Source organism: Bos indicus x Bos taurus, chromosome 6 (assembly GCF_003369695.1).
Source record: "Bos indicus x Bos taurus breed Angus x Brahman F1 hybrid chromosome 6, Bos_hybrid_MaternalHap_v2.0, whole genome shotgun sequence".
In the NCBI taxonomy this organism is placed as follows: Eukaryota; Metazoa; Chordata; class Mammalia; order Artiodactyla; family Bovidae; genus Bos; species Bos indicus x Bos taurus.
In genome coordinates, this window is record NC_040081.1 from 110405529 (window position 1) to 110419742 (window position 14214).

At 41.0% G+C, this 14214-nt stretch overlaps 1 long non-coding RNA gene across 1 annotated transcript; it reads right to left on the reverse strand.

Annotated features, from left to right (window-relative positions):
• Window positions 1-6890: 6890 nt before the first annotated feature.
• On the reverse strand, window positions 6891-14214 carry LOC113894744. The gene is made up of 3 exons (XR_003511653.1): window positions 14114-14214; window positions 13260-13301; window positions 6891-7128 (listed from the first exon to the last, which is right to left on the reverse strand). It is a non-coding gene; the product is annotated as an uncharacterized LOC113894744 (long non-coding RNA).

Genomic DNA, 14214 nt, shown 5'->3' on the forward strand with positions numbered 1-14214 from the left:
CTGACAAAGCAAGAGATTTTATTGGGATAGGGCACCTAGGTGGAGAGCAGTAGGGTAAGAGAACCCAGGAGAACAGCTCTGCCGTGTGGCTCACCGTCTCGGGTTTTATGGTGATGAGATTAGTTTCTGGGCAGTCTTTGGCCAATCACTGTAATTGAGAGTCTTTCCTGGTGGCACACGCATCGCTCAGCCAAGATGGATGCTAGCGAGAGGGATTCTGGGAAGTGGACGGATATGTGGTGTCTCCTTTCGACCTTACCTGAACTCTTCAGGTTGGTGGTGGCTTATTAGTTCCATGCACTAGACCATTCAAGTATGACCTAAATCAAATCCCTTATGATTATACAGTGGAAGTGAGAAATAGATTTAAGGGCCTAGATCTGATAGATAGAGTGCCTGATGAACTATGGAATGAGGTTTGTGACATTGTACAGGAGACAGGGATCAAGACCATCCCCATGGAAAAGAAATGCAAAAAAGCAAAATGGCTGTCTGGGGAGGCCTTACAAATAGCTGTGAAAAGAAGAGAAGCAAAAAGCAAAGGAGAAAAGGAAAGATATAAACATCTGAATTCAGAGTTCCAAAGAATAGCAAGAAGAGATAAGAAAGCCTTCTTCAGCGATCAATGCAAAGAAATAGAGGAAAACAACAGAATGGGGAAGACTAGAGATCTCTTCAAGAAGATCAGAGATACCAAAGGAATATTTCATGCAAAGATGGGCTCGATAAAGGACAGAAATGGTATGGACCTAACAGAAGTGAAGATATTAAGAAGAGATGGCAAGAATACACAAAAGAAGTGTACAAAAAAGATCTTCACGACCCAGATAATCACAATGGTGTGATCACTGACCTAGAGCCAGACATCCTGGAATGTGAAGTCCAGTCGGCCTTAGAAAACATCACTACGAACAAAGCTAGTGGAGGTGATAGAATTCCAGTTGAGCTATTCCAAATCCTGAAAGATGATGCTGTGAAAGTGCTGCACTCAATATGCCACCAAATTTGGAAAACTCAGTAGTGGCCACAGGACTGGAAAAGGTCAGTTTTCATTCCAATCCCTAAGAAAGGCAATGCCAAAGAATGCTCAAACTACCGCACAATTGCACTCATCTCACACACTAGTAAAGTAATGCTCAAAATTCTCCAAGCCAGGCTTCAGCAATACGTGAACCGTGAACGTCCTGATGTTCAAGCTGGACTTAGAAAAGGCAGAGGAACCAGAGATCAAATTGCCAACATCTGCTGGATCATGGAAAAAGCAAGAGAGTTCCAGGAAAACATCCATTTCTGCTGTATTGACTATGCCAAAGCCTTTGACTGTGTGGATCACAATAAACTGTGGAAAATTCTGAAAGAGATTGGAATACCAGACCACCTGATTTGCCTCTTGAGAAATTTGTGTGCAAGTCAGGAAGCAATTGTTAGAACTGGACAGGGAACAACAGACTGGTTCCAAATAGGAAAAGGAGTATATCAAGGCTGTATATTGTCACCCTGTTTATTTAACTTATATGCAGAGTACATCAGGAGAAACACTGGACTGGAAGAAACACAAGCTGGAATCAAGATTGCCAGGAGAAATATCAATAACCTCAGATATGCAGATGACACCACCCTTATGGCAGAAAGTGAAGAGGAACTCAAAAGCCTCTTGATGAAGGTGAAAGTGGAGAGTGAAAACGTGGGCTTAAAGCTCAACATTCAGAAAACGAAGATCATGGCATCCGGTCCCATCACTTCATGGGAAATAGATGGGGAAACAGTGGAAACAGTGTCAGACTTTATTTTGGGGGGGCTCCAAAATCACTGCAGATGGTGACTGCAGCCATGAAATTAAAAGACGCTTACTCCTTGGAAGGAAGGTTGTGACCAATCTAGATAGCATATTCAAAAGCAGAGACATTACTTTGCCAGCAAAGGTTCGTCTAGTCAAGGCTATGGTTTTTCCTGTGGTCATGTATGGATGTGAGAGTTGGACTGTGAAGAAGGCTGAGCACCAAAGAATTGATGCTTTTGAACTGTGGTGTTGAGAGGACTCTTGAGAGTCCCTTGGACTGCAAGGAGATCCAACCTGTCCATTCTGAAGGAGATCAACCCTAGGATTTCTTTGGAGGGAATGATGGTAAAGCTGAAACTCCAGTACTTCGGCCACCTCATGCTAAAAGTTGACTCATTGGAAAAGACTCTGATGCTGGGAGGGATTGGGGGCAGGAGGAGAAGGGGACAACAGAGGATGAGATGGCTGGATGGCATCACTGACTCGATGGACTTGAGTCTGAGTGAACTCCGGGAGTTTGTGATGGACAGGGAGGCCTGGCGTGCTGCGATTCATGGGGTCGCAAACAGTGGGACATGACTGAGCGACTGATCTGATCTGATTCCTTATCAGGATCTCCTGTCATAAAATAACTCATGCAAATTCTTGCTATGGTGCCTGGCCAGGGTGGGAGGTTTCAATCAGTGTGCTTCCCCTCACAGGTTGATAAGGAGTCCAGGGTGGCTGAGAAGGAGGAGAAAGGGGTCTGGAGCCCTCAAGAAGGAGAAAGGGGTCTGGGCTCTCTAGGAGAAAAGGACAAAGGTTCTTTTCTACATGGCTTTGTCTTAGTCAATATAACAATATATCTTGAAGACTGTAGTCATCAGTATACATGCAGCTATGTTCTCCAGAGGAATCTTCTGAAGAAATCTGGGTCACAAGTGAATTAATTGTTCACAACCACACGCCACACCCTATGGTCTGAAGAAAGAGGAAGTGATCCGTTTTCCTTATGGCCAATTTCAGTCAGAATTGCATCAAGTTCCTGTTGACACAATCTTTTCTTTAAAAAAAAAAAAAGACCATTTAATTATGTTGTTTCTGTATTGCAAATCACTTTGGTTGATTTGACCTTTCAGATTTTAAATATATGGGATTTGTTGTTGCTCTGATGACACTGCAGCCTGTTAGGCAACGTGGTATTAATGGAGAAAATTCACCCAATTGCTAACTAGATTAGGGTTTTAAACATTGGTAGTGTTTTCAGCTTATCAAAGCTGAACATTTTAATGTGAACATTTCAACAATATTAGTACTGTTACAAATTGCAAGTATTAATCATGAAAATCTCATCTCAGCCTTACTGGTTAGAATCATGGTGTCATGCAAAGGGCACTTGACTACATTTCGTAGTTCTTTGTCTCTTTCACTAAACAACTACATGGTCATGGACAAGCTCGATAACTTTTATGACAATCTATGAGAAAACAATGCAAAAGTGCCTAGCATAACACTTGGCATATTATACAGGCATTCAATATTTGTTAAAGTGAAAGGTTTAACAGATATTAAACAACTTACGGTCTTCATGAATCACACACTAAGTATGTATTTGACCCTCCTATTTGACATGTAGAGCTTTCCATGGTAGCTCAGCTGGTAAAGAATCCACCTGGAATGCAGGAAACCCTGGTTCGACTCCTGGGTTGGGAAGATCCCCTGGAGAAGGGATAGTCTACCCACTCCAGTATTCTTGGGCTTCCCTGGTGGCTCAGATGATAAAGAATCCACCTGCAGTGTGGGAGACCTGGGTTTGATCCCTGGGTTGGGAAGATCTCCTGGAGAAGGAAATGGCAACCCACTCCAGTATTCTTGCTTGGAGAATCCACCTGGACAGAGGAGCCTGGTGGGCTACAGTCCATGGGGTTACAAAGAGTCAGACACGACTAAGCGACTAAGCACATTTGACATGTAGATGTGGAAAGACTCATCATTACATTCATATGAGACTAAGCAAAGTCTCATATTGCCTCTAAATACAAGTCAAAAGTCATAATATAGTGCTTTTAAAAACAACAGGTCACAAGCTAATTGTGGACTGAAACCAGCGAGTCTTTTTCATAGAAAATGCCAGAGAAACATACTCAAAGTCTGAGCAAGGAATATACCTATTGCCACAAGTAAATCCCATGGACAGAGGAGCCTGGTAGGCTGCACTCCATGGGGTCGCACAGAGTCGGACATGACTGAGCGACTTTACTTTCACTTTTTCAGTTTCATGCATTGAAAGAAATGGCAACCCACTCCAATGTTCTTGCCTGGAGAATCCCAGGGACAGGGGAGCCTGGTGGCCTGCCGTCTATGGGGTCGCACAGAGTCGGACACGACTGAAACGACTTAGCAGCAGCAGCAACTTGTAATATTTTAATCAAATGAATACAAATTGAACTTACATCATATTTTTTAAGCAATAAGAATAAAGAATGATTAAGTGAAAACTGTTCACCCACTGGATCTGGGGTGTAAAAACAATAAGGAAAAATAGTTATTTTAAACAACATATTTTGACCTCATTCATGACACCTTCTAAAGCAGAAAAAAGTGTAATACAAAAGATTATAATAAAGTTTTTTTCTCTTTTTGCCTACTCCGTGTGGCTTGTGGGGTCTTACTTCCTTAACCAGGAATTGAACCTGGGCCCTTGGCAATGAAACTATGAAGTCCTAACCACTGAACCAGCAGGGAACTCCCATAATGAAGATAATTTAATATGTAGGTTTATCAAATTGTCAAAGATATTTTTAAAATAGAAGTGTAACATCTTCAAAATTAAAAATCTCCTTGGACAAAACCTGCTGAATTTATTGATAAGGAAAGGGGACAGATACATCAAGATCCCAGTCTAAGCATTGTTAGTGATTAAACCTTACTGTTGTCATTAAAGCTGAGAGTCATAAACACTGAGAGGCAGAAAATAATTCACATGTTTTCTTACAGCATGTTTGGAGATGGTGTGTATAAATTAAAAATCTAATAAAAAATGCAGAGTGCTAACACAGTAGCTCATTTATGTTTTACTATTGTGAAACACTTAGAAGCAATACTTATCACAAGTCCACAGAGATTTCAAAACCCAATTTGATGAAAATAAACTGCATAACATTTTTAGTTTGTTGGATATATACAGCAAGATCAGTTCAAACAAGATATGTTATGTTGTTTAACTATAACATCACACAAAATTAAATTAGATATATTTATTTCAGATAATGTATTGCTGGTAATATAAGTTAAAAAATATTTTTGATGGAAAATTTCAAATGAAAATAAGAATAGAGACAGTGGTATAATGAACACTGTCAGGCACCAATAATTATCAGCTTCAATAATTATCAACTAACATACAATATAACAAAATTCTGTTATCTGAATATGATTCTGGTAATTTCATTGAGGTGTTAAAAAACACAGGGATATAGTTATTTAAATTAAATATTTAGTACTATTTGGTCGACTATTTTTTCTAGTTGAAAAATAATTGTTATTTTGCAAACATTTCTGAAGACAATATCTAAGTCATAAAATGACATAGATAAATGATATTTTCAGCATTCTCGATGAACTTTCTTTACAACTACAGGGTTTTATTTCAACATACAAATGTATTTAAAGGTTCCAAAAGGCATTACTGTCATGACAGTAATCACACAAGGTATTCAGTTCAGTTCAGTCGCTCAGTCATGTCCGACTCTTTGCGACCCCATGAATCGCAGCACGCCAGGCCTCCCTGTCCATCACAAACTCCCGGAGTTCACTCAGACTCAAGTCCATCGAGTCAGTGATGCCATCCAGCCATCTCATCCTCTGTTGTCCCCTTCTCCTCCTGCCCCCAATCCCTCCCAGCATCAGAGTCTTTTCCAATGAGTCAGCTCTTCCCATTAGGTGGCCAAAGTACTGGAGTTTCAGCTTTCCCTCCAAAGAAATCCCAGGGCTGATCTCCTTCAGAATGGACAGGTTGGATCTCCTTGCAGTCCAAGGGACTCTCAAGAGTCTTCTCCAAGAGCATCAAGGGATGCTCAAGAGTTCAAAAGCATCAATTCTTCAGCACTCAGCCTTCTTCACAGTCCAACTCTCACATCCATACATGACCACAGGAAAAACCATAGCCTTGACTAGACGAACCTTTGTTGGCAAAGTAATGTCTCTGCTTTTGAATATGCTATCTAGGTTGGTCATAACTTTCCTTCCAAGGAGTAAGCGTCTTTTATTCATGGCTGCAGTTACCATCTGCAGTGATTTTGGAGCCCCCCCAAAATAAAGTCTGACACTGTTTCCACTGTTTCCCCATCTATTTCCCATGAAGTGATGGGACCGGATGCCATGATCTTCGTTTTCTGAATGTTGAGCTTTAAGCCCACTTTTTCACTCTCCACTTTCACTTTCATCAAGAGGCTTTTGAGTTCCTCTTCACTTTCTGCCATAAGGGTGGTGTCATCTGCATATCTGAGGTTATTGATATTTCTCCCAGAAATCTTGATTCCAGCTTGTGTTTCTTCCAGTCCAGAATTTCTCATGACATACTTTGCATATAGTTAAATAAGCAAGGTGACAATATACAGCCTTGACGGACTCCTTTTCCTATTTGGAACCAGTCTGTTGTTCCATATCCAGTTCTAACTTTTGTTTCCTGACCTGCATACAGATTTCTCAAGAGGCAAATCAGGTAGTCTGGTATTCCCATCTCTTTCAGAATTTTCCACAGTTTATTGTGATCCACACAGTCAAAGGCTTTGGCATAGTCAAGAAAGCAGAAATGGATGTTTTTCTGGAACTCTCTTGCTTTTTCCATGATCCAGCGGATGTTGGCAATTTGATCTCTGCTTCCTCTGCCTTTTCTAAAACCAGCTTGAATATCAGGAAGTTCATGGTTCACGTATTGCTGAAGCCTGGCTTGGAGAATTTTGAGCATTACATTACTAGCGTGTGAGATGAGTGCAATTGTGCGGTAGTTTGAGCATTCTTTGGCATTGCCTTTCTTTGGGATTGGGATGAAAAATGACCTTTTCCAGTCCTGTGGCCACTGCTGAGTTTTCGAAATTTGCTGGCATATTGAGTGCAGCACTTTCATAGCATCATCTTTCAGGATTTGAAATAGCTCAACTGGAATTCCATCACCTCCACACAAGATATTAGTACTCCCCAATTTTCACAACATATGGAAAACAATAAGATATTTTGAAAGAAAGATACATCTGCTGTGGGGATCAAACTGTTTTATTGTGCGACTTTAGGGGAAGGGTCGAAAGGCTGGGAAGATGAGACCCAATATCCTTCTCCAGCCCATCTGCCCAGCTTGTCAGCTTCTGAAACTGAAAAAAAGATATTAAAAAAAATATTCATGTATTTGACTGTGCTGGGTCTTAGTTGCAGCATGTGGAGTCTTTAGTTGGCATGTGGGAATCTACTTCCCGGTCTAGAGACTGAAACCTCACCTCGGAATTGGGAGTGTGGAGTCTTAGCCACTGGACCACCAGGCAAGTCCATGAAGGAAAGATATTGTACATCTAACGTTTCTGGCACAAACTTTTGTAACAGATTTATGGAGGCATCACTGACATACAGTGAACCACACATATTTAAAATGTACAGTTTGAGGTCTTGGCAGAAGTATAAACACAAGAAACTGTTACCTGAAAAAAGATAATGAAAATCTTCCCCATCCCCAAGTCTCATGGTATCTTGGGAAAGCCTCCTTCCTGCTCTTTCCCCTGCCCCTCCACCCTTGTCCCCACATCCCAGCAATTAAAGTTCTTTTTGTCTCTATGTCTTTAGTTTGCATTTCCTAGAATGTTATATAAATGGAATCATTTGTCTGACTTCTTTCACTCGGCATAATTATTTTTTAAACCCACCTATGTCATGGTTTGCTTCAATAGGTGATTCCTTTTTATTGCAGTGTAGTATAGCTGTGAAAAGAAGAGAAGCGAAAAGCAAAGGAGAAAAGGAAAGATTTAAGCATCTGAATGCAGAGTTCCAAAGAATAGCAAGAAGAGATAAGAAAGCCTTCTTCAGCGATCAATGCAAAGAAATAGAGGAAAACAACAGAATGGGAAAGACTAGGGATCTCTTCAAGAAAATCAGAGATACCAAAGGAATATTTCATGCAAAGATGAGCTCGATAAAGGACAGAAATGGTATGGACCTAACAGAAGCAGAAGATATTAAGAAGAGATGGCAAGAATACACAGAAGAACTGTACATAAAAAGATCTTCACGACCCAAATAATCATGATGGTGTGATCACTGACCTAGAGCCAGACATCCTGGAATGTGAAGTCAAGTGGGCCTTAGAAAGCATCACTATGAACAAAACTAGTGGAGGTGATGGAATTCCAGTCGAGCTCTTTCAAATCCTGAAAGATGATGCTGTAAAAGTGCTGCACTCAATATGCCAGCAAATTTGGAAAACTCAGCAGTGGCCACAGGACTGGAAAAGGTCAGTTTTCATCCCAGTCCCAAAGAAAGGCAACACCAAAGAATGCTCAAACAACCGCACAATTGCACTCATCTCACACGATAGTAAAGTAATGCTCAAAATTCTCCAAGCCAGGCTTCAGCAATACATGAACCGTGAACTTCCTGATGTTCAAGCTGGTTTTAGAAAAGGCAGAGGAACCAGAGATCAAATTGCCAATATCTGCTGGATCATGGAAAAAGCAAGAGAGTTCCAGAAAAACATCTATTTCTGCTTTATTGACTCTGCCAAAGCCTTTGACTGTGTGGATCACAATAAACTGTGGAAAATTCTGAAGGAGATGGGAATACCAGACCACCTGACCTGCCTCTTGAGAAACCTGTATGCAGTTCGGGAAGCAACAGTTAGAACTGGACATGGAACAACAGACTGGTTCCAAATAGGAAAAGGAGTACATCAAGGCTGTGTACTGTCACCCTGCTTATTTAACTTATATTTAGAGTACATCATGAGAAACGCTGGGCTGGAAGAAGCACAAGCTGGAATGAAGATTGCTGGGAGAAATATCAATAACCTCAGATACTCAGATGACACCACCGTTATGGTAGAAAGTGAAGAGGAACTAAACAGCCTCTTGATGAAAGTGAAAGAGGAGAGTGAAAAAGTGGGCTTAAAGTTCAACATTCAGAAAACTAAGATCATTGCATCTGATCCCATCACTTCATGGCAAATAAATGGGGAAACAGTAGAAACAGTTGCTGACTTTATTTTTGGGGGCTCCAAAATCACTGCAGATGGTGACTGCAGCCATGAAATTAAAAGACGCTTACTTCTTGGAAGGAAAGTTATGACCAACCTAGACAGCATATTAAAAAGCAGAGACATCACTTTGTCAACAAAGGTCTGACTAGCCAAGGCTATGGTTTTTTCAGTAGTCATGTATGGATGTGAGAGTTGGACCATAAGGCTGAGCACCGAAGAATTGATGCTTTTGAACTGTGATGTTGGAGATGACTCTTGAGAGTCCCTTGGACTGCAAGGAGATCCAACCAGTCCATTCTGAAGGAGATCAGTCCTGGGTGTTCATTGGAAGGACTGATGTTGAAGCTGAAACTCCAATACTTTGGCCACCTGATGTGAAGAGTTGACTCATTTGAAGAGACCCTGATGCTAGGAAAGGTTCAGGGCAGGATCAGAAGGGGTCGACAGAGGATGAAATGGCTGGATGGCATCACCAACTCAATGGACATGGGTTTAGGTGGACTCTGGGAGTTGGTGATGGACAGCGAGGCCTGGAGTGCTGCAGTTCATGGGGTTGCGAAGAGTTGGACATGACTGAGGGACTGAACTGAACTGAACTAGGTTTGTCATAGCTTTTCTTCCAAGGAGCAGCATCTTGTAATTTCATAGCTGCAGTTACCATCTGCAGTGATTTTGTAGCCCCCCAAAAAGAAAATCTGTCACAGCTTTTACATTCTTTACTCCTGGAAATATTTTTTCTTTGTTCTGAAATCTACTTTGTCTAGTAACAATGGATATTTTAAATTTCTTTTAATTAGTTTTACCCTCATATCTTCTGCAGAAGGGCATTGCAACCGAGTCCAGCATTCTTGCCTGGAAAATCCAATGGACAGAGCAACCTGGCAGGTTACAGTCCCAAAAAGGGTTGCAAAGTGTCAGACATGACTGAAGTGACTTAGCATGCATGCATGCACTATCACATCTCTTTTTGCCTCCTTTTGTTTTTAACCTACATGAGTCGTATAAGCAGCATATAATTAGGTCTTGCTCTTTTATCCAATCCAACAATCTCTGCATTATAACAGGGGTAAAGAGCCAGTGGTTCTCAACTGGAGGCAGTTTTGCCCCCAGAAGAATTTGATGATCTCTGGAGATATTTTTTTAAATAACATTTTTAAAATGTAAAAGCTATTATTAGATTGTAGGCAGTAAACTAACACGGCTACAGATCAGTTTGCTAGTCTAGTGTGTTTTCTTTTGCCTGAAAGACTGGACTTGCTTTGACATTTCTTACATTACGGATCTGTGAGGGATGAATTCTTTCAGCTTTTGCCGGAGAAAGCTATTTTGCTTGTTTTTGGAGTGTTTTCTCTGGGCATAGAATTTTAGATTGACAGGGTTCTCTCTAGTTCATTAAATAAGTTTGTCTACTGACTTCTCAACTGAATTATTTTCTAAAAGAAATATGATGTCACTCTCATGTTGGAAACAGTGCCTTTTTTCCTTGTTTTTTTTTTTTTATTAAGATTTTATCTTAATCACTGGTTTTAAGCAATTTGATAATGATGTGCTTGGGGTAGTTGTTTTCCTGCTTCACGTACTCGGGATTCATCAATCGCCTTAGGTCTGTGGATTTATAATTTCTGTCATTAAAAAAAAACTTTTTAGCTATTTCTTTAAATAAATCCTTCAGGTTTCTTCCATATCTCTTAGTCTCCTATTATAGGCATATTAGGCAGTGGTTCACAGCTCACTTGTTGGTCTTCTGTTTCTGTGTTTCATTTTGGATAGTTCTTATTGTAACATCTTCAGACTCATAAATCTTTTCTTCTACAGTGTCAAATCTGCCGTTAATCCACCCAGTGTTTTATATCCCACACTCTGTAGTTTTCATTTCTAGAAGTTTGGTCTATCTCACATGTCTCTACTTAACTTTTTAAACATAGGGAATAGTTACAGTATGCTGTGCTTAGTCATTTGTCGTGTCTGACTCTTTGTGACCCCATGGATTGAAGCCCACCAGGCTCTCTGTCCATGGGGATTCTCCAGGCAAGAATACTGGAGTGGGTTGCCATTTCCTTTGTGACCCCATGGACTGTAGCCTACCAGGCTTCTCCAGGCAAGAATGCTGGAGTGGGTTGCCATTTCCTTCTCCAGGGGATCTTGCCAACCCAGGGATCGAAGCAAGGTCTCCTGCATTGCAGGCAGATTGTTTACCATCTGAGCCATCAGGGAAGCCCCCCCAAAATAGAGGCAAAGTGTGTGCTCAGTTGCTCAGTCATGTCTGACTCTTTGTGACCCCATGGACAGTAGCCTGCCAGGCTCCTCTGTCCTGTCCATGGGATTTTCCAGGCACGAATCCTGGAGTGTGTTGCCATTTCCTTCTCCAGGGGGTCTTCCCGACCCAGGGATGGAACATGTCTCTGAGTCTCCTACGTTGGCAGGCGGATTCTTTACCTCTGCACCACTTGAGAGGTTTCAGTATAATGTGTGCAAATTTTAACATCTGTATCAGTTTCAGTCGATTTGTCTCCTTACTGTGGGTCCTATTTTTCCACTTATTTGCATCTTTGGTAATTTTTGAGTGGATGCCAAGCAATGAAAGATTTACCTTTCTAGATACTAGATAGTTTTGTGTTCCTATAAGACTTTTGCTCTGGCATGTTAACTTGGAAACCATTTGGTATTTTTAGGTCTTGTTTTAAATACAAGGCAGAACAGTGCTCAGCCTAGGGCTAATTATTCCCCGTAACTGGGCAAGACCCTTCTATGTACTGCATGCATTGCTCTGTGAGTGAGGTTTTTCCATATGTCTTGTGGGCACAGCCATTATCCCCAGCTCTCTTTGAGCTGGGGTCTATTGCTTGTAATACCTTCAGGAGGTCCTTTTCTTGGCCTCAGGCAAGTTCCTCACCATTGTGCACTGATCAGTACTCACCTGAAAACTCAAGCAAGCAAGCATCTTTCCAGATTTCTAGAGTTCTCTTTCTGTGCTGCTCTCTCCTGTTAGGCTGTGCTGCAAATTCTAGCCACTGTGGTTTCACCAGACGCTCAGCTCTTTCTCATGCAACCTAGGGTCCCAGCAAGCTCTTCCTGTGTTCCCCACAGCCATGCTGAGCCTGGACATTCTCTCAAGGTGGTAAGAGGGAGCAACCATAGAACTCACCTTGTTCATTTCCTCTCACTCAGGGTTCACATCCTTTATTGCCTGTTCTTCATTGCCTGATGTCCAGTGTGTTTAACAACATTTTTTGATATATGTTGCCTCTTTTTTTTTTTTTTACTGTTTCTGGCATGGTTCAAACTTTTAACCATTGTATCCCAGAAAAAAAAAATTGATGCATTCAAGAAAACTATCTGGTTGGATTCATTTGCCTTCAAAAACTCTGAATCAGAAATTGAGTTGCATATACTTGGTAATTAAAGAATATGAAATATTACAGCTTGCTTTTCACAGATGCAAAAGATTAGGAGACATTAAATTTATGATTCTTTTTGATGAAATAAGACTGTCCACAGACTTCCCTGGTGGTACAGTGGTGAAGAATCCACCTGCCAATGCAGGGGATGCAGGTTCAATCCCTAGTCTGGGAAGATTCAGATGCCTTGGAGCAAGTAAACCCTGTGCACAGTAACTACTGAGCCCGTGCTCCGGAGCCCTGGAGCCTAAACTACTGAGCCCGTGCTCCGGAGCCCTGGAGCCTAACTACTGAGCCCATGCTCCGGAGCCCTGGAGCCCTAACTACTGAGGCCTTGTGCTGCAGCCACTGCGGTCCGTGTGCCCTAGAGCCGGTGCCCCACGAGAGAAACCCCTGCTCACTGCAACTGGAGAAAGTCCGTAAGCAGCAACAAAGACCCACCACAACCAAAACATAAATCAATTTTAAAAATGAATGTTCATTGAAAAGCAGAATTACTGTAATACGATTCACTTTCAATATTTAATTCAATCAAAACAAAGGAGACAGAATTAACCAGATATGTGGAATTGTTCTTGTGCATCTCAGATTGGAATGAACTTACGAACAGACAGCGTACTAATCACATTAAATAAAATATTCCTGATTTTTATCTGTATTGTGTTTATTTGGGATTATTTTTCTATGCTGCATTTAAATATTAGTGAAGTTTATTTAATCATATCATTTCTCCCCTACAAAGTAAAGGCATCATTTCATGAAACTTTTAGTCATAAATCTTCCTTCCTCCCTATCAGCTCATTTCTACTATATTAGAAAATGATCAAAGTAATGGCTTTACATGAAAAATTTGTCGTGTACCTACCATCTTTGTTTTTGCAAATTCCTGTCAGTTCACCGAGAGTTACTGAAAAAGAAAGCAGTGATCTTGCCACTATCGTCCACTTTGACTCATCATAAAGATAAAGCAACTCAAGATATTTCAGTGAAGTGTAACCAGGCTTGTAGAAGATTTTTTGCATCACTAACTTCACAGCATCTGTTCAGTTATGAAAGCTTTAGAGGAATGTAACTTCCCTCTAGTTTTCACTTCCTTTATTTTGTTACATAACTCATTTTCTTCAAATTGGTATGAACTTGAAGGTATTTATTAGACAAGTAAAAACAAAAATGGAAAACAAAGCATATCCGTACAAAAAGAAATAAAGTGAACACACACACTCACACACAAATTATTTAGGACTAAATAACCAATGACTGTTTTAGGCTATGGGGTTCCCAGGTGGTGCAATGGTAAAGACTCTACCTGCCAAGGCAGGAAAGGTAAGAGACAGGAGTTTGATCTCTGGGTTGGGAAGATCCCCTGGTAGGAAATGGCAACCTGTTCCAGTATTTTTGCCTGGAGAATCCCATGGACAGAGGAGCCTGGCAGGCTACAGTCCATGGGGTTGCAAAGAGTTGGATGTGACTGAGTGACTGTGTAGGCACACACAAACACACATGCACACATTGTAGGCTATAAAGATTTTCTTGCATTCTTCCTATCCTGGGTTTACCAGGTTTTCAGGCTTAGGTTCCTGTCTAGGGCCCCTCTGACTATTGCTTTCACTCTCAAGTCTTAGCTATCACACTGGCAGTGAAAAAAACAGAACCACTCAAGAGAGTTGAAAGTTTACCACTGTGTACACTTTACACAGTTAGACATGTACTGTGACTTACCTTCTTAGTCACAAAAACTCTACTTGGAACAGGCAGAAATGCCATCCTGACCACTTCTGATTTTTTTCTGATGCATGAAAATCTTCAGATGAAGGTCTGCA